Source organism: Agrilus planipennis, unplaced genomic scaffold (assembly GCF_000699045.2).
Source record: "Agrilus planipennis isolate EAB-ADULT unplaced genomic scaffold, Apla_2.0 scaffold50, whole genome shotgun sequence".
Classification (NCBI taxonomy): Eukaryota; Metazoa; Arthropoda; class Insecta; order Coleoptera; family Buprestidae; genus Agrilus; species Agrilus planipennis.
The window spans coordinates 698,478-725,839 of record NW_020438881.1 but is presented as its reverse complement, the minus strand read 5'-3'; the positions used below and the strand labels follow the sequence as shown (position 1 = coordinate 725,839).

Sequence of the window (27,362 nt, the reverse complement as noted above, 5' to 3'; positions counted from 1 at the left end):
TAGTAGTTACTACCCCGTCCATATAGCAAACCTCTCATCGGATAATTACTCTATTTTGTTTTTGGGATGATAATGTTATGTCAGTTAAAACATGTTTGCTGTAATATATGTGCTTTTGTAGCATTTATTATTTCACATAAATCCACGCAATTACTCCAATTAGTTTTTAACAAAGTTGACCTTATAACTTTGAGTACTCATAACGTATTTTTTTTGAAGTACCGATCTGAGTAAGGCCGCCTGTAGGGCTGGAGAACAGATAGATAGCCCTGTAGTTTACATTCAGGAATCATGAGGATGGGTGGGTTGTAGCTGGATGAGAAGGATTCCTATATGATTCAAAGAAATCATAGAAAAAGTTGAATCTGAAATCGAACTGATGTCTTCTAAAATACCAGAAGATATGATGTAGACCTTTATTTCCAAATCTTTTAGAGCTACAGAACTCTTAGCAATTTACTTTTATTTTATGGAATTCTACAAATGATTACAAATAAGAGATACTGCGCCTGTACACCCACAAAAGGGTGTTTGATGCGCAATCTATGAAATCTAGGAATTGTGCACAATCCTGGGAAATGTATACGCTTCCTAGGAATTGCATGAAATTTCGATATTGTACTAGAAAATGCATAAAACTAATGCTTTCTATGAATAAAATGAATAAAACACGTTAGTAAACTGAGAATCAAATTTATCTGTGTAAACGCGGTTCTAGTGCGATCGCCTGATGTATGTTGGTGACGTTATTGTTTGGTTAGGTTAGGTTTGGAGATATATTAATTAATGACGTTATATTATGGTTATTAGGTAGATTTATGACATAGTGGAGTTTCTTTAATGTCCCTGCCTGACGGAGACAAGCTAATATGTTGGAATAATGTCTTCGAAAAGTATACTTCATTATGATCTCCGCACCCAATATGTATATATGAAAATGATCAGCATTATCACCTCTGGTACATACTAAATTCAAGGTTTTCGAGTTTGCTGAAACAAAGATAACCTCGTCACATTATTCTAACATCTAACATATCAGCCCGCCCTCAGTGGGCAGGGGCATTAAGGAAACTCCAGTCTGTCATAAATGTCCCTAACCAAACAATGACGTCACCAAAAGATAAAGGTACATCTCCAAACAGCCAGACGTTTTATTGCCTGTATAGTATTACTTGTAATACATTTGCGATTGCTATTTAGGAAATGTATAGATATCCTAGGAAATGTTTTCACACATTTCCGGGCGATTTTAGGAATTATATACAACGACGGATTTCATACATTTCCGCTATTTGATAAAGTACTTATGAGCGTATATGATTAAATTACTGACCAAGAGGATAATGTTCTTTATAAACAAAAGCCCTTTTCGTTCTTAAATATACACCTAGAAGCAGGCACGCGTTTCCGTAATCCGCTAGTACCAGTCACCGCCGATTTTTTTAACAGCTTTGTAGATAGTGTTCTGTAACGTGGGTTTACCAACAAATTATGGCGCCAAGCTCAGTCTAGCCTACTTGTCATTTAAAAATTCGTTTGCTTTATCAATATAAGCGTTCTATTTTAGAAGAATAAACGACACGCCGTTGTTGTTTGGAAGTCGACTCATTCGCAGTTAATAAATCAACATTGTTTTTGATTTATTAAGTTGTCAATGCAATCTCGTCGATCTCACTTTACAGTAGGCTGCATCGCCATGTATTACATAGAAACTGGTTGCGTTCGTCTGTCTGTCGCAGGACCGATCTGGTGTCTCTCTTTCCACTCGATTGATTGATAAGATAATAACTTTAATTACTAATATTTATGATTTTGAAGAATCTGTGACGGATGGTGTGCTGTCTTCTTTTGTCAATTATTATTAAACTGTTCATAAATTAAATTGGAAGCCGTTAGACATTATTATACAAAAAATTAAGAGATCATACCTACATCGTAATTGTACCTGCTTAATCATCATCATAGGGTCGACAGTCCAAGATAATACTGATTGCACTGACACCTATCCTTATTCCGAAAACTACAACATCCCACATCCTTATCTATTAGCTAACAGTAATGTGATCTTCTTTAGTCCTTCTTCTGCTTCCAACATGTCTCTAAGTAGCCCATCACTTGTCTACATCAAATTGAAACAGAGAAATGTCAATTGAACAATAAGCTAGGTTCGGTTAAGCTTAAAATGAAAACGGAAGAGAACCGTTATGGTGATTACATTTTTAATCTGTAATTACGGGGAAATTTTTCAGTCAATAGAAACTCCTAGAAACTAAAGTGCAACGCGATTCATTAGTTATCAAACTCAAATTAGAGGCACAGCTGTAAAAGTAATAGAAGTAGAAGTGCATAAAAACTATTTATTCAAAGCTGATAATGGATCGGCTTTTGCAGAGAGAGAGTGAAACTCCTCATCATCATCATAAGGTCGTCAGTCCTAAGAATGGTTGGACACGCACCTACACTCTTTCCTATCCTGAGCTAATCTTCGCATTTCCCTAAAACTAGAACAACCCACCTCCTTAACTATTTGCGAAGAGTAATCTAATCTAGGTCTACCTCTACCCCTCCTAACTCCTGTTTCTGCCTCTAATATGTCTCTGACTAGACCTTCATGCCTAATAAGGTGTCCTACCAACCTATCTCGCCTATTTCTTATTAACATCCATAGAGTCCTCTGCTCTTTTACTTCTACGGTGAGTTTTACTTGGAATAGCAAAATGTGGTGGTCTCCCGTTGCCTTCCACATCGCAGTATTGTCTATTAAAGTGGCATACCGATCCTCGTGATCTCTGTCACCCTGAGTACTGAAAGGGCTGCTGCCCTCTTTCAGGGACTTGTCTTAGTCTGGTTTTTCTTTAAGAAACCCCCCCCCCCTCCATTATAGTTGAACCTATGGTCTGGCTCTCTAAAATCATCGAAACTCGCAAGCTGATTCAGCCACTTTAGTTTCTACAAGAGTTTCGTCAAGATTCAGGTCCCATCGGATCGGTGATAACTCTTAAGAAAAATAAATTTCATTACCATGAACCATGGTTTTGTAACTGCATAGATATATAAGTAAACGTTGAAAGTAAGTACCATGAGATACAAAATGGCAACACCTGGTATATGATTTCTGAAAACGCCCTCTGTCTGCATCTTTTACATTTTCGATCTTATATTACGAATACACTTAGGTGAAAAGGTTTTGACTCAAGAATCCGCTGCTCTTTTGCATGATTAATTGTAATTGATTATTGCGATCATTAATCATGGTTGGCGGCTATTAGATACAAATCACATCAAAGGTAGGTAGCGCCAAGTTTTTCTGTCATTAACTTCAATAGGACAACTTGTGGAACGTTATTTTATATCTGTTAATGTTTTGTAGACAACATTCTTGCGATCTTGCGTCATTTTTCTTCGTACACTGTTCGGCCTAATGTCTGTTAGTCGAACGGGCAACTTCCTAAAGGAACACAAAGAACAACTTTTTCGGATGAAAAGATAAGTAATAAAGTAATTAGTGCGGCGCCTTTGTACTTCTTCGAAAATTACGTCGTCTACTTTGACACCAATTACTGTAGCACTAATGATAGGACATTTGTGCCAAAAATCAACGAAAGAAAATTTATTGATATAAAACAAGCGGATTGATGATCAATTTTTCAAGTGGAAACAGTAGAAGCAGTGGGCAAAGTATATTGGAAAGGCTCATTCTCAGGCACGAAGCTGAAACAGGAGTTAAAAGCAATGCCAAACCTGGATTAGATTAGTGGTCATAGAGAATAGCTTACCAGAAAAAAATAGGAAGATGCATGTGTTAGATAACATTTTTTACTCACAAAGATACTTACACATACAAAATACTAGGTTTTACCCGCGGGTTCGCTCGAGCTGATGTCCTAAATACATGTCAAAGATCATTGACGTCCTTACAAAACTGATTCTTTCTGTACCTCAGGGACAGTATTTGTTCTAGATAAAAGGCGCCCTATGTTCTTTTCTGTACCACGGATAATGTGTGTAAAAAATTTCATTGCTTCGCTCGCGTTGATGTCCTGAATACGTGTCAAAGATCATCGACCACCATATAAAAGTGATTTTTCTATCCCTTGGGAACAGTATTTCTTAGGATTTATAATACCTAATAGCTTTAGCAGCCATTAATTCATGTCCAAAAAGGTGTCCTACAAACTTATCTTACTTATTTCTTATCGACATTCATAGTACTCCTTGCTCTCCTATTTTTTAAATATCTCCTTCTTTTGAACAGAAAGTACAATTGGGTTAGGTTAGGTTAGGTTGGCTTGCCAGTCATGAGCTTTGGGACAAAGTTGAATTACAACTCTGGGCCAGATACGGTTGAACTACCGAATGATAGCATCGAGTCTGAGTTAACATACAACTTTGGACCGACGATGAATCCCAAAGATGTGCCAGAGTTGGTCAAGCAAACCTTTCGCCAAAATTAAAATCAGTGGTGGCCCAGGGGATCAAATTTATTAATAAACTGTATATAAATAATTATTTTAAATAACCAACACTTATTTGACGTTGGAATTATAAGAATAATTGTTTATTATGAATTATAAAATAACGAATACAAATAATTTCATAAATATTTCATCTTTACTTCCCTGCTGGCCGCTTAAATCGTCTACTGTCACGATCTGGAGCTTCAGAGAGATTAACAGATAGATTCTCATTAATTATTATCAATGATAATATTTATTAATCATTTTTCAATCCAGGGCCAAAGTTCACCCGATCGTCAACTCTGTCAATATCTACATGGGTAACTTTTCCTTTTTCGTGGTCCACGTTTCGCACTCATACACAGTCGTTCTCTAAACACATTTTTTATAATCGACCTCCAATATAAAAGTTAATTTTTTTTGGAAAAATCTACCTGACTCTGCGCTATTCTTTTAGATGTAAAGTATCTCCCATTAAACTTCTCCACAAAAGGAATAGTTTAGTGTATAAATATATTCACTGCTTTCCTTGATTCACTCATAGACCATATTTAACAAATTCAAAGAAGTTAAAGCCGCCTATGATGTACCCATGTATAATACGTCAGTTGACTCGCAGTACATTCATATTTTACGGTTGTTTGTCGAGTTTGTTAACGGATCTTGTAAACGGTGGTCAGAAATTAATTTGTGACTTTCTTATCCACCGACAAAATAAACAAACGGCCCCGAATGCACCCATGGACAGACATAACCGCTCGAACAAGACGATAAATATTACAAGTGTCGCGGCTCCTCTTTCTTCACGTTCATTAGCCGACACATTTATGGGGTGCACAAAAATTTGCAAACCGCAACAATTAATATACGTGTACCGATGTGCATGAGCCACTTTGTTACAAATTGTTATCATTAGTCTATGAGAGTAAACAGTTACTGATTCTATTTTTAGGATTCCATAGCCTGATGACTAAAACGGAAATAGATTTAAGCTATGATTTGTTAATACTTCTAGTTTTTAAAGAAGGATTATAATATGTACGAAAATATTTTCACGATAGTACCATTATGGGTTTGAGTTTCAAAAACCGATTTTCTCTGAGTGTTTTCAGATTTTATTGGAAAACAGTTCATTCTGCTCAAAAACAAATAACCTAACAAGATTATTGGCGATTTAACCCTGAAAGGGTAGAAGAGAGCAATTTTTCTTTTTGAAGGTTAGATTATGGTTTGGAAATATTTCCCTGAATTGATGTCTTCTACAATGCAAGGTTACGTCCCTAATAATTTTGTGCATTCCGGATAGTTTTCTAAGAAATACCGACTGATGGTAATAGTTTGTCGGATCTAGAAGGGGTTCTTGTTTGCTCCTCAATTTAAATTTCAAATCAGGGCTATCCCATCCATAGCCTACCCTTCAAGCGGACACATCTTCATAGAAAAGGAAATAATAACATAAAGTTGAGATGAGATTTTCTGAATTTTCAGCTAATCATCAGTAAAGAACTATGTAGACTAATAAATAAGATATGTTATTTTTCTTTTGCGACGTTTCGTCTTCTTGGTTTGCCAGAGGCAAATCTTGATTATTGACACTCGTTAATACTGATACCCAATGACGAGTGTTTTAACAATTAACTTTTGCCTGAAGAGATTGGCAAAATAACTCAATGAATGAAGCATCGCAGAATAAAAATTTACCAAAATCTTATTTTACCTTATTCTCCATTGATCAGCAAATATTATGTTGAACACTAACAATAGATCATTGAAATAATTATTTCAACCCCTTTCAGATTGATTAGCCAAAAATCTTTTCAGATTCCGTATTATTGAGCAAAATGAAATGTTTTTGCAAAATTCGAAGAAAACCAAAAGACTTCGAGTTTTAGAACTTCCCATAAAAAATTGGAGGGAATGTTGAACGGGAATTGTTTTTCTGACGAAACAGTATGTATATGTGGTACATATTTTTTCCATTGGCAAGAAGACTTCACGCGCATTCCACCTACTCTACAAGCGCTTTCGCAGCTTCGGCTTTGTTTAAAATTGCTCGGGGCTGGGGTGATTGATGGTTCGCGTTCATTTGGAGTAGTAGTCGACTCGCTGGGTTACGATCGGTCGTTTGACATTGTCCCGGATCACTCGATGTGCACATAATACGCACAACCAGAAAGCGAACGTGCAGTACACAGAAAATGTGCATGCAGTTGTAACCTTTCAATATAGCGTCAATCGTCATTAATTATAACCGTTTTACTGGGACACGGTACGTACCACCACTCACAATTTGAAACGAGATTAGCGTTGGTCAATACGTTGGTCAAGCAGAAAGTTAAGGTGACGGAATTTAAGATTTATGACTTCTTCAGTAATTATTATTAGTACCTGCGAAGAAGGTATAGATATACATATAATGAATTATTGTGAATAATTATGAGTAACGCAAGGCAAGACTGCTCTTGGTCTTGCTGATATGGTCTTGGTATTGGTCTTAATCTTGGTCTTGCTCATTGAGTCTTCTAAGCACAAATTTTTATATTCTCTGGCACCGGAAGCTATAATTTTTCATCGACTTTCGTATTTGGTCTTGGTTTTACATATTCGGTCTTGGTCTTGAGTTTGATCTTGGCTTTAGTCTTGGTAGTATAAGACGAAGACCAATTTTGCTCATCACTAATTGTGCAGAAAACTAGTTTCTGCTAAAACAAAGTATTCTTATCCTGTCCTAGCCTCTAATTCATTCAGACGTCTTCAGTCCTAAGACTGGTTGAACACGCACCTCCATCTCCAGTTTTTAGCCAATCATCAACTTCTCGAAAACTAACAGTAATCGAATGAAATAATTCGAAGTGGTCTGTATTCTGTCGAAACTGCCAGACGCGGATCGCGATTTCGATCTTTTTGGATCTCATCAGCGCGTCGCAGGCAGCTCCGTGCTACAGATGGCGTTTACTGCGCCGTTTGTAGTATTTTCTGAAACGCACTGTTAAGACAGCAGGTAAAGGTTGGTCTGTGCCTGTCGGAGCTGCCTGCGACGCGCTGATGAGATCCAAAAAGATCGAAATCGCGATCCGCGTCTGGCAGTTTCGACAGAATACAGACCACATCGAATTATTTTATTCGATTAAGATAACGTGCATATCACGTTGAGGTTGGCTACGCCGGGATTCGTTTTCAGCAAGTAGATATCCACACAAGTGGCCCTTGTTGGAGTATACGTAATCCTAAAATGTAGCATCGTGCTACAGATGGCGTTTACTGCGCCGTTTGTAGTATTTTCTAACAGTAATCTAATCGAAGTCTATCTCTGACCTTCTTAAATCAATGATGATGATGATGACAATACTCTAAACTCATTCGTATTTTATCTACAGGGCTCATTTAATAACTACTTTGAAGTTGCCTATAGTGGTAAAAAATAACTCAAAAATTAATTTACCTTAACAACAAATTAATTAACGTAACCCTGATCTCAACAGTAAAAGTTTTACTTTGCTATCTCTGCCTTGCTATTTTCACGCAGCTTTCCTGAAGGTAAGATCTCTAACCATTTGAAACAAGCAGTACGTTTCTTACTAGCCCTTCATGACTGAGAAGGTGTTCTGTATACATTAGAAGATCAACCTATATATCTTCATCTTGCCCATTTCTCACTAACGCCCTCCGTTCTTCTACTCCTCATTTCTAACCTTTTCTAATATTCAAGGTATTTTTAACATCTTCCAATAACACCACATCTTAAACGCTTTTAACTTTTTTCTTCAACGTCCGTCATTTGCCATCCAAGTACAGCCGAGTTCAAAAATGCATTTTTGATCACCTACCTACTTGGAATTCGCTATTCTTTGTTTATATCTGTGGCGAATTTTACATTGTGAATTATCTGACTCCCTCGACATCGAAAATAATAAAAAAATATCGTAGGAGTACAAGAATTATTTCAATTTTGTTCAACCAGGATCAAAATGTGAGGTGTTCAACAATATCCTGAGTCTGTTCGATGTGCTAATATGTGTTTGCAATTTCACGCGTGCTATTTTATCGTGAAAACACATTCCAAAAAATCGTTTTAGCTTCTAACGACTACAATTTACGTTAAAAATTCAAATATAGGATAATAGCATTGACCAAAACTCCTTATTCATATGTTACGTCATTCTGATATAAATGTGAGCGTCAGCGTGCGAGTTTATTGTATTTTAATCTCGACGAGAGTATTTAAAAGTGCATGGCCAGCTGCAACAGTGCAGAGGTTATCCATGCAACACATGCTTTCACATTGTACCTACTACAGACTACACACATACGATAACTTGTGAGAAAAATGCAAAGAAGTAATAAAAACGGTATTACTTTATTATTTACAGTTTCCGCGAAATTTGTCACTTACGATTGTGTATAATTCAAACAAGAATATTACCGACCATATATTTGAGAAACATGCATTTGATACTTGTACTCACTATTGTTACACATCTTGATAAATATCAAGCACTGAAATGCACTATTTATATTTCTAATTTAAATTGCATGCGATTCAATTATAAAGTGCCGGATTGAATCGAAATTACAATAGAAAACTTAGCATGACGATAAATTGAAATGGTTTAGTTCATTAAAGAAAACAAATAGAAAAATATCAGCACGTTCACAGTGAAAATCGTATTTTCTGGACAATTAGAAATATTACAAACATTCTATATCTTTTTATGGTATTAATAAAAAAAAATAGGCAACTGCTATATTGATTCGCTTCCAAGATTAATATGTAAGCAGTGACATTTTATCCTTACAATACTGCAGAACACAAAGCTTTTGTTCATTCATATAAAATGTGCATATTGTGCATGGCGCAAATTATAGTGGAAACTTCGATATTTATCAGTTTACAAGTACTTGTAATGTACTGAAGCACATGCAGGTATATATAGGTTGGTCAAATGTGAATTAAGATTCCTGAGAGTATCTCAATTTGTCGGTAGTTTCCGATTCCGATTCCGATTCCAGGTCGGTCGCTATCCTGGTCCAAACTGTTCTGTAATTTCCTTAGATTATATTTCCATCTATTCCATCCTCATTTCTAATCTGTATCTCTTTAATCACCACAAGCCCATTTCGACATTTCCCAAAAAGAGGATGAAGACTTACTATTTAAAGCTTTTAGAGTGTAGCTCTGCCGGGGCTCCAAGCACAACCATCAGTATGGCACCTTACTAATAAAGCTCGTCAAAATGTTGCTTTTTCGGTATTTTGCCGAAATTGCATATGGAAAGGTGGTGATTTCGAAGTCGTTATAAATAAGGACCATGTTGATAAACAAGAACCATGCGTTCTGAAAAGTTCAGTACCTATTGGTTTCAGTAATTATTGTTTGATGTGGAAGCGTCTTTAAATGTGGTTTAGTAGCCGAAAAATTTTGATTGCAACGAAATTATGTGAGATTTTTATGTGTGATTAATGAATTAATTAGCTTATACGTATAATATTCTAGACAGTAAGGCCATTACGACAACTGGCACAATCTCTGAGGTAGAGAACGCCCACGAAAAGAGCGAAAATATAGGGGTACGGGTGAAATTACAATGCCGATCGAAATTTAATCTAAAAACGTCCAGGACTTCTAATAATTTCATTTCAAAAATACTACCACAGTTAAAATGTTTATTTATTTTGTATAATGTTTGCTCAGTGGTGTAAATGTTAAGTTTGTGGCGATTTTATAATTTTTTATAGAAACAATTATTATTTTTTAAAGTGAAGTGTTGAGTGTATGTTTGTATATTTGTTGATGTCTGTGAAAACTGTATTTGTGTGTTTGGAATTTTTGTAAATATCTTTGTGTATTGTTATCATTGTAAATTTCATTGTGTGTTATATTATTGTTGTGTAAATATTCTTCCCTTATAATTCTATTTCTATACTTACTATTTACCTGCTCGCTTTAACGACTATTTAATTGCCTTCGTACTTTCCTATAATCTCTTAATAACATTTCAACCCTTGTATACTAACTGCATGACATCTATAATCCTTACTTTTCCTAATTGCTATTTTATGATGGGTCTCTTCGGTTATTTCAGTTCAAACTTAACTTCTTGGTATTTCTTCTAATCGTCATTTCCAGATTTCACTAGCAACTTATTGGTTCCCTACTTTAATCACTTATTTCTAACTCCTCCTTATCACCCTTTCTACAATCTCTTTTCGAAAACTAAAATCAGTTCTGACCTGTGCTTCCTAACTTCAACTTCTACTTCTACATTTCTAGTCTTCATTTCATTTTCTGTAAAATTAAATACTTTACCGTTTTCACGTGTTATTAATTAAATCATCCACCTATCATCTGAACACATCGAGTCCAAAGTGGTGACCCCGACGTGATCGTACCCGTAGCCGTAGTTTTACATTAGTGTTAATTTTATTAGTGATAGGTGTGACAAATAGTTATTGTAAGTACATTTTTTTTTTTTTGAACATTTTTTTTTGTGTGTGTGACGCGTGTGCAGTAAAATAGTGCTAAGTAGACTAGATTTTAGTGGACATACCTAGAACAAGTGAAATGGCTAATCCCCAAGAACAATCATCCAACATGTTAGACAGTGCCTTCGCAGTTAACCGCGTTGCAGTTCGCATTCCGCCATTTATTCCCAGTGACCCAGAACTTTGGTTTTCAATGGTCGAGGAAAACTTTGCAACAGCTGGTATTACGACCGATTCTACAAAATTCAGCTATATTACGGGTGTGTTAGAATCACGGTATGCTCTGGAAGTGCGCGACATAATCGTAAATAAACCTACGACGAATGCGTACGCGACCTTGAAAGCAGAACTCATAAAACGGTTAAGTTCGTCCCAAGAACAAAAAACGCGCCGTCTTCTGGAGTTGGAGGAAATGGGCGACAGGAAGCCGTCGCAATTCTTGCGCCACTTACAAGCTCTTGCTGGTCCTTCAGTCCCGGATACAATGTTACGAACATTGTGGTTTGCCCGCATTCCAGCCAACATGCAGGCGATTCTGGCTGCCCATCGGGATTTATCCCTAACCAAAATCGCCGAATTAGCGGATTCTATCGCGGACTTAACCGACCATCGTCCGCGCATCGCTGAAGCAGCTCCTTCGCCTGCCGACGTCCTGGCCGCTCAACTTCAGGAATTAACACTTACTTTGCAGCAGCAAATCTCGTCTCTTCGCCTAGAAGTATCTGAGCTGAAAAGTCAGACACGTTTTCGAGGAAGGTCACATTCCCGCTCACGATCCAGATCTCGAAGTCGCTACCATCCCGACGGACTGTGTTGGTATCACCGCAGGTATGGCTCCCAGGCAAACAAATGCACACAGCCGTGTACATTTACTACGACCCTAAATAACCAGGGAAACGCCAGCGGCAGTCGTTAATGGCGGCAGACGACGGCCAATTCAATACATCACGCCGCATTTTCATCACGGATGCGAGCACAAAACTGCAGTTTTTGGTGGACACGGGCGCGGACCTCTGTGTATTCCCCCGTTCCCGAATAAATGGTCACCGGGAGAAGTCTTCCTACGAATTGTCTGCAGCAAATGGAACAACCATTGCTACATATGGGACCCTCACGCTGACCCTCAACTTCGGACTTCGCCGGGACTTTTCCTGGAGATTCGTGGTAGCGGACGTGACAAAACCAATAATTGGCGTAGATTTCCTCGCATTTTACGATTTATTGGTAGATGCGAGGAATAAAACGCTCATAGATGGAACAACTTTACTGACGGTTCAAGGACAGGCTGTAAAAGAGAAGGTACAGTCCATAAAAATCATCACGGGATCCAGTCCATTCCACGAACTTTTGGCTAAGTTCCCGGAAATTACCCGACCCGATGGCACTCTTAACCAACGAAAGCACCAAACCCGACATCACATCCATACGACGCCAGGCCCACCAGTGTCCCATAAACCTAGACGATTGGCACCGGAAAAACTACAGATCGCAAAAAGGGAATTCGATGCGATGTTGAAACTAGGAATAGCCAGGCCTTCCCAAAGTTGCTGGTCCTCTCCCCTGCATTTGGTCCATAAGCAAGGCGAGGAATGGAGACCCTGTGGCGACTATCGCGGACTCAACGCCAGGACAGAGCCCGATCGTTATCCGGTTCGCCATATACAAGATTTTTCGCAATGCCTCGCCGGAAAGAAAATCTTCTCAACCATTGACCTCGTCAAAGCTTTTCATCAAATACCAGTGGCCGAAGAGGACATTCCCAAAACTGCGATTACGACACCCTTCGGACTATTCGAATTTCCATTCATGGGGTTTGGACTTCGTAATGCAGCCCAAACTTTTCAAAGGTTTATTGACGAAGTTCTTCGTAACCTGGACTTTTGTTTCGCCTATATAGACGATATCTTGGTTGCGTCTACGTCTATAGAAGAACATCACCAACATCTGGAAATACTTTTTAATCGTCTACGAGAGTACGGCGTAGTCATTAATCCGAGCAAGTGCAAATTTGGACAAACGGAGGTTAAGTTCCTTGGATACCTTGTCACCAACAACGGAACGCTACCACTTCCAGATAAAGTCGAGGCTATCCGATCATTTCCACTTCCAGAAACAGTTAAACAACTGAGGCAGTACCTAGGGATGTTAAATTTCTATAGACGTTTCCTACCAAAGGCTGCCCAAATCCAAGCACCGTTAAATGACCTGCTCCAAGGAAATGTAAAAGGAAGGACGCCTATTTCGTGGACACCATCGGCCAAAATCGCATTTGAGGCTACCAAAGAAAGTTTATTACAAGCCATTATGGTAACACATCCAGTACCGAACGCTCCATTGGCCCTTTTTTGCGACGCTTCCGACTTGGCAATTGGTGCTGCTCTACAACAGCGGATCGACGATGTTTGGCAACCGTTGGGATTCTTTTCTCGGAAACTGAATAACGCTGAAAGAAAATATTCTGCATACGATCGGGAATTGCTGGCTATCTACGAAGCGGTAAAATATTTTCGTTATATGGTTGAAGGAAGAGTCTTCTCTATATATACGGATCACAAACCAATTATATACGCGTTCAAGAAGAAAGACAGCCAGTGCACACCGCGACAATTTAGGTATCTAGATTTTATAGGACAGTTTTCTACGGATATCCAGCACGTTTCAGGGGAAGACAATACCGTTGCTGATGCGCTGTCGCGTATCGCAGTGATAGAGCCGATCATCAACTTCAGTGAACTGGCGGCTTCCCAAACAAAGGACAGTGAACTATCGAAACTACTGCAAGGATCGCCAACTGGACTGCAATTGAAACTAATCGAAATCCCAGGTTCCCAAACATCGTTATATTGCGACGTTTCTACATCTACCGCACGCCCCTTCGTTACTTCACAGTTTAGGCGTGCTATCTTCGATAAGCTTCACGGTCTGTCACACCCTGGCATAAATGCGTCGGTTAAATTGGTATCCCAACGTTTTGTATGGCCATCGATGAAGAAGGATTGCCGGACATGGTCCAGAAGTTGTTTAGAGTGTCAGCGAGCCAAAATCACCCGTCATGTGTCGACTCCGCCTGGAACCTTTGCCCTACCGTCAAATAGGTTCGAGCATGTACACATGGATATTGTAGTAATGCCCATCTCCGAAGGCTACAGGTATTGCTTAACATGTGTAGATCGATTCAGCCGTTGGCCGGAAGCAATACCCATTGAAAATCAGGAAGCCGAAACAGTTGCCCGTGCCTTCTACACCAATTGGGTCTCAAGATTTGGCACTCCACTTCGCATCACGACCGACCAAGGAAGGCAGTTCGAGTCTCACCTATTTAGACAGCTAAATAACCTATTAGGTGTGACTCACTTCAGAACAACGGCGTACCATCCGGCAGCTAATGGCATGGTAGAGAGGTTTCATAGGCAGTTAAAGGCGGCGATCAAATGTCACGAACATTCTTCCTGGACTGAAGCCCTCCCAGCAGTTATGCTGGGAATCCGTGCAGCCTGGAAGGACGATCTGCGGAGCACGATAGCAGAAATGGTCTACGGAGAACCGTTACGTCTGCCCGGGGAGTTCCTTACAACATCACGGGAACCCGACAACAACGTACCAGCCGATTTCGTGCAAATGCTGCGCCGACACACCCAACGTTTGAGCCCAACAGAGGGAACCAGACATGGAGAAAAGACCCCCTTTGTGTTCAAAGACCTTGCCACAACGGAACAAGTACTCGTCAGGCGTGACGGACCCAAGAACCTTTTACAACAACCCTACGAAGGTCCCTTCCGAGTGTTAAAAAGAACTAACAAGACATTCGTTATCCTGATTCGCGGACGCGAAGTCACAGTGTCCGTTGATAGGCTGAAACCAGCATACGTGTTGAAAGACGAGGAAACGACCGACGTCCCTAAGGATACTGAGCAACATCCCGAACCACCAGCTCAACCGACTGTAGCCCTAAAGCAACCGACTCGTACTCGTTCTGGTAGGCGCGTGCATTTTCCGGATCGCCTACAATACGTCTAGTGATTTTCGTGATGTTCATCACTGGCAGGGGGGTGTTGTGGCGATTTTATAATTTTTTATAGAAACAATTATTATTTTTTAAAGTGAAGTGTTGAGTGTATGTTTGTATATTTGTTGATGTCTGTGAAAACTGTATTTGTGTGTTTGGAATTTTTGTAAATATCTTTGTGTATTGTTATCATTGTAAATTTCATTGTGTGTTATATTATTGTTGTGTAAATATTCTTCCCTTATAATTCTATTTCTATACTTACTATTTACCTGCTCGCTTTAACGACTATTTAATTGCCTTCGTACTTTCCTATAATCTCTTAATAACATTTCAACCCTTGTATACTAACTGCATGACATCTATAATCCTTACTTTTCCTAATTGCTATTTTATGATGGGTCTCTTCGGTTATTTCAGTTCAAACTTAACTTCTTGGTATTTCTTCTAATCGTCATTTCCAGATTTCACTAGCAACTTATTGGTTCCCTACTTTAATCACTTATTTCTAACTCCTCCTTATCACCCTTTCTACAATCTCTTTTCGAAAACTAAAATCAGTTCTGACCTGTGCTTCCTAACTTCAACTTCTACTTCTACATTTCTAGTCTTCATTTCATTTTCTGTAAAATTAAATACTTTACCGTTTTCACGTGTTATTAATTAAATCATCCACCTATCATCTGAACACATCGAGTCCAAAAGTTAAAAGAGCAATTTTGAAGCCAAAGAGAAGTTCCATTTGCGATTAGTTTGTTAATATTAACGATGCAATCCGCTTCCGCAAAAAATTACTATTTATTTCTGTTTCCGCTTCTGCTTCCGTTATGGCACTTCTGTTGCACCGCTAATTTGAAATTTTTAATTAATCTTTCTTTGTCAACGTATATTTATTTTAATGTAATCGATTTGACATACCTCACGCTTGTACATTCTCGTAAAGTATTAAGGGAGAGAAAGCAAACAGGGGTAACAGTGAGTTCTGAAGAGATATAATGGTAGTTAAATCATCCTATGAATTTGAGATGTAAATCTCTTCAGACGCAGAGTTGCAGATTGCGACTTTATGGGGTGCTTTTCGCAAGGGGGTGAATCATGAAGTTTATCACTTGTTAAAATCCCTAAGGTATATCAAATCAACATATATCTTTCAGATGTCTTATTAGCATTAATACTGTATTAGGTATCTACTTTGGATTATTAGTAAGAACTGTTATTTACTTATTGAATTACCTGTCTATGAATTAGAGGGTAGACTCTACGTACAAACAATTTTTGTTGTAGTTAAATACCTACTGGTAAACTACCGACTTGTATGACTTAGATGTTTTGGATCCGGGCCCATCTATTCTGGTCCAAGTTGCCCGTGCTTTCCTTGGTAGCATTAATAATATTTCACAGATAATCCCCTGCTAAGAAAAAAGGTTAGAAATGAGAATGCACTAGTAATAGTAGTAAAACGAAGGGCGTCATGGAAGTCAATAAGATATTGATAAGACACCTTCTCAGGCATAAAGAGATAGTTAGAACGATCAAAATTGCCAATAAATTATTTGTGAGAATGGACGTATCTTCTTTCTTGTTTCTACTTACTACAGTAGTCATTCGTTGCGTTTTGAACACGCCCTTGTTAACTTAGGAAATAATTCATGATTAGTACAGAGAAAGTGAAAAGAGATAACTGAGTAATAATAAGCGGTGCAGCAGTTAGAGGTTGCTTAGATACGCAAAAGATCAGGGTCGGCTTTATAACTGCCTGGATGGAATTATATCTTAGAACAAACGTCTTGGTTTCCTATATTCCTGAGAATGTTGAACTTTCTTTAAAGTCCGAAGCCGGCAACATGCTCATATACTGCTTGTCTACATCTCTTTCTGTTACACATCAATTGGTGTTATGTTGTTCCTTTTTATTTATTAGTGTCCGCTGCAATTCCTACCTGACGTCTCTTTCTATGTTGACGATATTCCCTAAATCCTATAACGCCTGTCGTGAGTAAAAGTCGGCGTTCTGTTACTAACCGTTCTAGTCTGGTTTAATAAGTTGAAAGAATAAAGTAAATGCGGCAGTTTGAATACCGACTATGCCAATTGTAAACGTCCCTACTATAGAAACATATTGAAAGCAGAAACAGAATTTACAAGTAGCAGAAGTTGACTTAGATTGAATTAGTAGAGATATGTGTCCAAACAATCATTGGACCGAAGATTATCTGTTGTTGAATCTCTCACTTCTCTTCTATGAAGTTTGGAAAAACTTTGGCGGTTGTTGTAGAACAAACAGAATAGCTCAAAACCCCAACTCCTAAACACGACACTGTAGTTGTCCGAAGCACTTTTCGGTAACAAAGTTACCTTCTTCAGGGACTGAAGCAAACTAAACCTAAATGAGAACTAATCCTAATTTATACTGATAGTTGTTAAGGTTCAGTGAACATGACCCGATGCCAACAAGGTAGATGTTCAATGGACCTTAAAAATCATAAACGTAATTAAACTAGACTAAATAGCGGAGATCCAGGTATAGGACCGTTGTCATTGTTAAGAACAATTTGTTTCTTTTTATAAATGTATAAACTTTCAAAACTGTTTAGTAAACGATTATTCCTAACTTCCTTAACTAACTTAAGATTATTAATATTAATATTATGTTCATCAGTAAGAATATGTTGGGCAACACTAGATTTTTCTTCTCTACCAAACCTAGCATGAGCTAGATGTTCTTTAAATCTGGTTTTGATTGAACGTCTAGTTTGTCCAATATATTTTTTACTACAGTCATTACAACTAATTTCATATATCCCCGACTTTTCTAAGAATGGAATTTTATCCTTAGGGTTACCAAGGAGAGTTTGAATGGAGTTGCCATTTGAACTGTAAGCAATCCGTAAACCAAGTTTTCGAAAAATACCCTCGAGTCCGCGAGTAAATCTTGGCTCGTATGGCATAGTAATAAACTTGGTTTTATTAGCATCTGTTTGAAAAGTCGTAGATCTTGAAATAAAATTCCTAAATTTTATCTTATTAATTAATTTATCAATAATGTTACAATTGTAACCATTGTCTTTTGCAATTTTCTTAATTGTACAGAGTTCCTTATTATATCTATTTTTACTAAGAGGGAAGCTAAGTAATCTGTGTACAAGGAAGTTAAAACTAGCCATTTTATGTTGAACACAATGATTAGAGTCGTTGGGTATATATCTAGAGGTATTAGTGGGTTTTCTGTAGATGTCGAATTCTAAAGAATTCCCATTTCTTATAACCAACGTATCTAAAAATGGTAATTTGCCATCTTTTTCCATTTCTACTGTAAATTTAACCGAAGGGAAACGTGAATTTAAAACATCAAGAAAGTCTTGAAGACTTCTGGAACTTAAATCGAAGATAGCAAAAATGTCGTCCACGTATCTAAGCCATATTCGAGGAAAAAACTCAAGGTGGCTAAGGTCACTTTCAAAACGACTCATAAAAAGGTCGGCTATGAAGGGTGATAAAGAATTCCCCATAGCTGTTCCTTCTTTCTGTTCGTAGAAGCAACCATTTATCTGAAAATAATTTTGCCGCATGCACATTGAAGCCAGAGTTATGTACTCAGCTACAATGTCGGCGGAGAAACCATTTTCTTTAAGTAAATCCTCTAAATACGTCAAAGTAAGCGGAACAGGTACACTTGGAAAAAGGGAGCAAACATCAAATGAAACCATAACCTCACTGTCTTTTAGTTTTACGTCTTTGACTTTGTTTATGAATTCAATAGAATTTTTAACTGAAAAACTAGGTGGTTTAGTAGGGAGGTTGTTGAATTCATTTGTCAACCACTTGGCTAATTTATAAGTTGGTGCACCAATTGCAGAGACAATTGGTCGCATCGACTTACCTGGTTTATGTATCTTGGGCAAACAGTACAAACGGGGAACTGTTGGACATGATACAAGTAAATTTCGTTTTAATGTAGGAGTAATAATGTTGTGACATTGTTTTACGGTTTTAGTAAACCCAGCAACCATACTAGGTAAAGGATTTTTATTTAATTTTGAATAAGGTCCGTTGTTAATAAGGTCATCAACCCGATCGTAATAGTCTTTTTTATCCAAAATCACAACTTTATTACCTTTGTCAGCTTTTACGTAAAAACAATCCTTATCTCTCAATTTTTTGATAACTTTCATATTAGCATTTTTAATATGGGAACTCTGAGATTTTAAGCTGGTTTTCAATTTTAGTTTGCAAGCCTCTCTGATATAGCCTTTGGAATTGTCATCAAGATGTTGAATTGAACTTTCAACATGTCCTATAACATTTTCTAAGGCTGTAGCAGGAGAAGGCAAGGCAAACTTTAATCCTTTATTGAGTAAACTAATTTCGGCATTATCAAAAACTTGAGATGACAGATTCTCTACAATGTGTTCGACTTTCTTAGGAAGTGGTTTGGAGAATATACCTAACTTACGTAACTTCTTTTTATGAATGTTCACCTTTTTATGAAATTTACAATCTATAGATAAAAACATCTTCCTTTGAAAATCGCTCCATTTTTTGAATTCTTTTTCACTTAAATTATAAGTTAAAGATTTAAATAAATTATACGCCTCTATTTCAAGTAGACTACGTTTTGAGTACAAGAAATCCAATTCTAAATCTAGCCACTTACGCTTAGCAAAAGTGGTTATTTTTTCAATAACTTTACAGTTCTTTGAAACTTTAATATTCATAAACTCTGGGAAAAGAGAGTTACGTTTACAGGTTTTTAAGAATTGGATATCTGCACCAATTAATCTAATCTTACAACTAAGTTTGTGATACCTGTTTAAATCCGATGACCGGGAAGCCATGACGAAATATGAAGATTGGAAAAACTTTGGCGGTTGTTGTAGAACAAACAGAATAGCTCAAAACCCCAACGCCAAAACACGACACTGTAGTTGTCCGAAGCACTTTTCGGTAACAAAGTTACCTTCTTCAGGGACTGAAGTAAACTAAACCTAAATGAGAACTAATCCTAATTTATACTGATAGTTGTTAAGGTTCAGTGAACATGACCCGAAGCCAACAAGGTAGATGTTCAATGGACCTTAACATCATCATCATAAACGTAATTAAACTAAACTAAATAGCGGAGATCCAGGGATGGGACCGTTGTCATTGTTAAGAACAATTTGTTTATTTTTATAAATGTATAAACTTTCAAAACTGTTTAGTAAACGATTATTCCTAACTTCTTTAACTAACTTAAGGTTATTAATATTAATATTATGTCCATCAGTAAGAATATGTTGGGCAACACTAGATTTTTCTTCTCTACCAAACCTAGCATGAGCTAGATGTTCTTTAAATCTGGTTTTGATTGAACGTCTAGTTTGTCCAATATATTTTTTACTACAGTCATTACAACTAATTTCATATATCCCCGACTTTTCTAAGAATGGAATTTTATCCTTAGGGTTACCAAGGAGAGTTTGAATGGAGTTGCCATTTGAACTGTAAGCAATCCGTAAACCAAGTTTTCGAAAAATACCCTCGAGTCCGCGAGTAAATCTTGGCTCGTATGGCATAGTAATAAACTTGGTTTTATTAGCATCTGTTTGAAAAGTCGTAGATCTTGAAATAAAATTCCTAAATTTTATCTTATTAATTAATTTATCAATAATGTTACAATTGTAACCATTGTCTTTTGCAATTTTCTTAATTGTACAGAGTTCCTTATTATATCTATTTTTACTAAGAGGGAAGCTAAGTAATCTATGTACAAGGAAATTAAAACTAGCCATTTTATGTTGAACACAATGATTAGAGTCGTTGGGTATATATCTAGAGGTATTAGTGGGTTTTCTGTAGATGTCGAATTCTAAAGAATTCCCATTTCTTATAACCAACGTATCTAAAAATGGTAACTTGTCATCTTTTTCCATTTTCTATTTATCCTATTCGCCCGAATACTTAAATAATTTGCAAACTAATGTTTCAAAAAATACATTCATGTTTGTAAGTATACTTTGTTGTTATATTTATAGGCTTTATTGTAGAATGTAAACAAATGTCTTTTTTTGTACTTCCTTTTACTCACAAGTAAGGAAACTTGATCTATTGTTCACAAGTCGAATTTCATTCATAAATTATTCCGCACGCTAAGGTAATCATGGTCATAGAAAATTTTGTTACTTTAAATTTATGACTTCGAGGAGTAGAGGGGATGAATAGTTGAATACTTGTGATAAATCTTGCTGCAGTATTTTATCCCCCCGTTTAATATTGTTTCAACGGAAGAAAACAAACCTTTGACAAAGAAAATTATAGGTGTCGTGATAGAAGGCGATATCCCGGGGGTGTTCTTTCATATTTGAACGCTGTTCCTCTCGTCTGAAGTTTGACTAATTATCCGCGGCTAACAAACAAGGAGCGAACGTTCCAAATTTTCATTGTCACGCAAATCAAGCCGAGTTCCCCTTCAACCAAGACGTGTACTACGGACGAAAGTGCTACTACTGTGAAATTATTGAGAGATTGCGTTTACGTCATCGATGAAGTCTGTATGAACCAATCCGAAAAGGCGTATTCAATTCAATTACAAAATAGAAATTACGTTGTAAGCTGCATACAAGAATTGTAAACTAGATCGTTTTAATTGTATAACAGCATAACTGCGCAGTATATGTTACAGTAATACGAAAGACAAAATACGTGCCTTATGTCATTGAATAATTGGTACCTACATATGATATGTAATGTTGTTCTAAGTCGCAGCTAAGCCGAATAAAACCGCTGCTGCATTTGCGCTTAGGATCTTCTGAAAGCAGATCTGACTTGAAGTATAAAGACAATAATCCGCATCACCACCCTGACTTACTCCCGACTTCCTTCTAATTATTCTTTCAAAATTCCTTATTTATTTTTCGACATTATTTTATGTAGCACGAAAAAATAAGAAATATCACCTGCATCGGTGTGAAATAAAATTATTTTTATTTATTGTTTAAAGCAACCTTCAACGTTTCGCCTTAAAATTATCCGTAAAATAATCACAATCAGGGGCCCTATTATAGAAATATTAAAGTAATCGGGACATGGGTGTAAATGACCAATTTTTGGTACCAAAGTTGTACAGTAGGGGCTTGTACAATATTGATTTTACAATTTAAAGCGAGCCTGTTTAATATACTTTTGCTACCTGTATGATTTTGGGATCCCCGCGAAGTTAAATATTTTCTAAATATCTATAAGTAACAACCACAGAAGGGAAAGAATTAATTAGGTTGAATTAGTTAGTCTCAATAGTGAGTTTGCCATTTATATTAAACGACAGGTTAAGCAAATTTACAAATATAAGAATAATTGAAAGTCAATATGTTGGCAACACTTTAGTGAAAGTAGTACGGTACAAATCCTATAAATATATTACTCCGACTTTGTCCACTGTACGCATGCTTTTGAAAAATAGATATTTGGCTTGCATCTGAAAAATTATTAAAATTTTAATGTGAGAAAGACCTTCGCCTTTTATTCGTCGATTGATTTGTACAAAAATTAAACTACAGAGCTTTTATCCTGCTCTAAATTTAATTCGTATCTTAATTAGTTTGATAGCAATTGCATTTGTTTATTAAAAGCATGACAAATCATAACCACGTTACTTATTTTGCTCTCCAAACAATTTTGATTTATTGATCTGATATACGTACCTATTGTCGAGCGATTAATAATTGTAAATTAAAATAATTTACCAATCGGAACGCAATAACATTTTTGTAAGTACCTATAAGTTGCAACCAAGGATGTGTTCTGATCAGGGGCGCAACGACGTTACAGTTTGACTGGGTGCTCCCATCATAAAAGAACTTTTGGGTGTTTCATTCCCACCAGCCAGTAATGCTGGTGGGCGGGCAGTCCCTCCAGACTACGCCGGAAGGTAGGGCGGAGGGCCCTCTTCAACCTGCTTTCAGGAATATTGGGAATGGGTGGATGGTGGTTCGGGTGAGAAAGTTGAGACGGACGAAATGAAGATAGAAGAGAATGAAAGATTATCTGTGGAATATTACTGCCCCAGCGTTTGCCTACGTGATCCAAGAAAACCACAGAAAAACTTGGATCAAGGAAGACGGACCCGGAATCGAACCGGCGTCCTCCCAAACGCTAAGCAATGGTCTAAACCTCTAGGCCATGCCGCTCGGTACCCATCATAATACTATAAATAGTTCGGCTGTTCTTTTTCGAACTTGAACTATTTGAAACGAACATTCAAGTTGGGTTATTATAAGAGTCGACTGGAATTGACTGGGTGCCGAACCAAATGGAGTGGTGCTCAGACACCCGCGGACCCCTCCCCTCTTGTCGCGCCCTTGGTTCTGATGATTGTTTAATCATGCTAATCTATATTTATTATTGTATTTTTAATAACTTCTTTTAAGTATTAATATGCTTCGTCAAACATTGGCTTCTTCGGACATAATTAAGGATAAATATTTTCACATTAGGGCTGCTGCAAGCGTTGATCTTATATTGTTTTGCTTTGAAAACGAAGACAGCCTTGGCAAGACCGTCTGTTCAAGATCTTAAACAAGTATATCTCATTTTTGAATTAGGACTACCGTCGACGCAAAAACAAAATAAGGTTACGTTGGTGCAATTAAAATGTAAATAATACACAACAGACTATTTATTCATGCAGCTTTTATTAATCTTATTGGAGCGAGTTTTATATTTTTAGTATTATTTTCATCTAAATTTTTCCACTTTAAATGTTCATACCCGTAAAGCTTGTTCACTGGGCTACCGAGCGGCATGGTCTAGAGGTCTAGACCATTGCTTAGCATTCGGGAGGACGCCGGTTCGATTCCGGGTCCGTCTGCCTTGGTCCAAGTTTTTCTGTGGTTTCCTTGGACCACTTAGGCAAATGCTGAGGCAGTAATATTCCACAGATAATCTTTCATTCTCTTCTGTCTTCATTTCGTCCGTCTCATTTTTCTCATCCGAACTACCACCCACCCATTCCCACTTTTCCTGAAAGCAGGCTGAAGAGGGCCTTCCGCCCTACCTTCCGGCATAGTCCGGAGGGACTGCCCGCCCACCAGCATTACTGGCTGATGGGAATGAAACACCCAAAAGTTTAAAAAAGTTTTTGTTCACTGGGGACATGTGTTTCGCCCACTCTTCATGTCGGCATTACCAACGTGGGTGCAACACGTGTTCGCAGTGAACAAGTTTTGTACTAACTAGGGCGAGTCACTTCTTATAACTCCATTTTCTATTTTAAATTCAGTCAAATTCAATTAAAACAATCCAATATTATATTGGACAAACCAAAGGATTTTCAAATGATAGAGAACATAAAAACGAATACAATAAAGAATCGGGTTTTCTTTATTTTTTTTTTTTAAAATAATCCAAACTGTCAATTCATATGAAATCAGTAGTCACTATGCTTTAATGGTTTCAGAAAAAAGCAAAGAAAATGAACAATAATAATTAACAATAGTAGACAATCAGGTTGAAAAATCATGAGCACCCACGAGACTATCTAAAAGTTGGCACCCCTGTATCATTTTGTGTTTGATCGGTTTAGTGTTTTTCGTCTTTCTCGACCCTAGATAAAAATGTTCAGTATCTCAGAGTCTCTGAAAGCGAGACTCGAGTCTCCGCCTCTCACCAAGTCTCTCTGGTATCGCTGAGAGAGACTGTCGAGTAACTGTCAAAAAACCTGTTTAGCGTCTCTAAACGAGAGACTCGAGTCGCTCATAGAGAGATCCTCATTTCGTATTCAGTCTCTGAACGAGAGATTTGAATCTCTGAATTAACAATTTTATCGTTCGAGTCTCTCATACAGAGACTGTGAGAGATCCATAAAAACACCTAGGCAATAACTGAGGGACTGTGAAAGACTGTGAGAGACGCTGAAAGACTCTGAGAGATTGGAGAGAGACTGAAAATTTTTGTCTACGGAAGCTTTTAATTTTAAACTCTCATTAATACTAGTTAATATTGAATATAGAAGTTAATTTCTACAAATATGAAATTTGGAGGTAATTTACTAATGACGTGATGATCATGTACAAAGGTTTTGTTGCAATTTTAATTTCGTCAAAATAAGAAAAAAATATAATATTTTTTTAATGTCTTTGTCTGTCCTAATTTTAGTTCCAGATATAAATTTGCTCCATTTTTGTGTGAGCCGTCAGTCAGAGCGGATGGTACTTAAGTGTATTATACACGAACGCCCACCGCCGAAGTTCGAAAATTTCATTACGTAGTTTCGTTTTCGTTCTCCGGTTGACTGACAACAACATAAGGCGAAACATACAAGTCCCATGTCACTAGATTTGACCACATGCGAGAGAATCCGTCGCGACCGCCGCCCTGGTCGTAGTATTCTCTGTATCATGATTTATATAAATAGCCGCGAAGAAGATTCATCAGTCGCCGGTTTCTGTCGTGTATATTATATATGTACTTGCTCTAAATAAATTAATAGAAATGTGCATTCGAACAGACAATGTATCCACTGTTAGAGATCCCCTTGGTAAAAGAGCAAAATTAAGACAGGAGAGTATATAGATATGTATCTTTTGCTTTCTGATGGTTTGTTGGAGCACGCATTCAGTCTGAATTATATCATTCAGTCACTATAGTTGCATTTTAGAAAACGTTCTCTTCTTTCGTCTTATTCCTTTCTTCTTCCTTAAAATACAAATGCAAAATGCAAAATTCCAATCTCCATTTTTTGTTTGTATTTGGTAGCTATTCTGTTATTGCAAACTGCAATGGGTAAATGTCTACTGTACTCAAATCAAGCTGAGTTGCCCGAACAGAAAATTAGTGGGGTTAGGATCCGGATCGGTTTCAGCACCCCAGCTGCTCTATAAGGGCTAAAAGAGGATCAGGATCGTATCAAGTATGTATGTAGAATCACCTTACACGATCCTGCCTAAGGTTGAACTTTTGAACAGGTTATAGGTATGGAACAGATTAGAGTGCTTTGTATAATACTAACTATAGATAAACCTTTATGGGATAGATGAGGTACCACATATGATCCTGACTATTAGATTAATCTATACGTGGAATGAGTTGTAGAGATTCGACCAGATTGACGTGTATGGTGCACATCTTGATACTTACCCCATAGACTTCGAAATAAGATCTTTTGATTTGTGATTTATAATTTAACCTGAACTTATGCTCAACAGAACTTATATAATAACCCCGTTCAGATCGCGCCAAATGAATTTAGATCAGTTAATCTATTTCGAGTATCTAATACAGAATCAAATTTAACACATAACAAACTAGGTAAGATATTGAAATAGAGAAAAGTATAACAAATCTAAACATAAAGACAAAAAAAATTTGCTTCAAAGATTCTAGTAAAAGTGCTTGATTGCTATAACTTCAATTATCATTCTGTTTGTTTCCTTTTGAAAAATGGATAGAAACACAAATTCAACTCTTATTTTAGTCCTAAAGATGCTTTATTATCAGGCCAAGTGCTTCTAATATATTTTAGTTGATTATTTGCTATTTATCATTATGTAATATTGCTTTACCAAGTAATATACACTAGAATATTCGATCAGTTTTTTGAAATCATAATTTACTAAAACTCATTGTTGTTAAAAGTGTCTTTGTTAAAAAAGTACAGGTCGGACGAAGGAAGCTGGCGAGCGGTCGCGCAGGTACTTGCCCATTTATGACCTATTTGGGTAAGTCACTTGGAACCGATATACAAATAAGCTTTTAGATAGGACAGTAGCGTACTAGGAAATAATGTACAAACATAACTTACCAAGGAAAAGTAAACCTATTGCTTTTGTTTTATAGTTAGTTTTCACATTCACTGTCATCATCGGAATCTCTATCACTGTCACCAACATCAACAATTAGTTCTTCTGTTTGTATGTCTCTTACTTACTCATTGATCCCTGCTTTTAAATATTTAATCTACGCCCCTGACAGGAAATACTGAAGAAAGAGGGTTGCAACCGCTATACCTGAAAATGCCTACTTTTGCCACTGCGCATCCACGCCATTTTAAAATTTCTGCCAGCTTCCAGCGTCAAGCCTGTATGCATGTGAAAATTTGATAACCGTATATATTGAAATGCCGAAAAATTGTGTGTTAATTTAAACTTCATTTATAAATGCTTTGATTCGGCCATTTCCGCATTACTATGAGCCGCTTTATTTTTCGCTTGAAAACCGTGGAAAACTACAAAAATTGAAATTAGAAATGCTGCCTACTTTTTCCAAGAAAAAGATATCTAAAACAGGACACCCGATTATCAATACATTAGACGAAAGAGACGTGGTACTTTAATTTGCGTTTAAATATGTAAAAATGTAACAATTACTTACTGTTTTAAGTTCAAAGTCGTTCCGGGTGAAGTGTCACCACCACCCGTATCTTCACTGTCGCTCACTTGTCA

At 37.2% G+C, this 27,362-nt stretch overlaps 1 protein-coding gene and 1 long non-coding RNA gene across 3 annotated transcripts in view; one reads left to right on the top strand and one right to left on the bottom strand.

Annotated features, from left to right (window-relative positions):
• The window catches only part of LOC108734872 (homeotic protein Sex combs reduced), a 98,164-nt gene that overhangs the window by 40,815 nt on the left and 29,987 nt on the right, over positions 1-27,362 (top strand). The window lies entirely within an intron of this gene.
• On the bottom strand, positions 1,246-27,362 carry LOC108734873. Its single transcript, XR_001937456.1, has 3 exons — positions 27,292-27,362; positions 1,933-2,119; positions 1,246-1,866 (listed from the first exon to the last, which is right to left on the bottom strand). It is a non-coding gene; the product is annotated as an uncharacterized LOC108734873 (long non-coding RNA).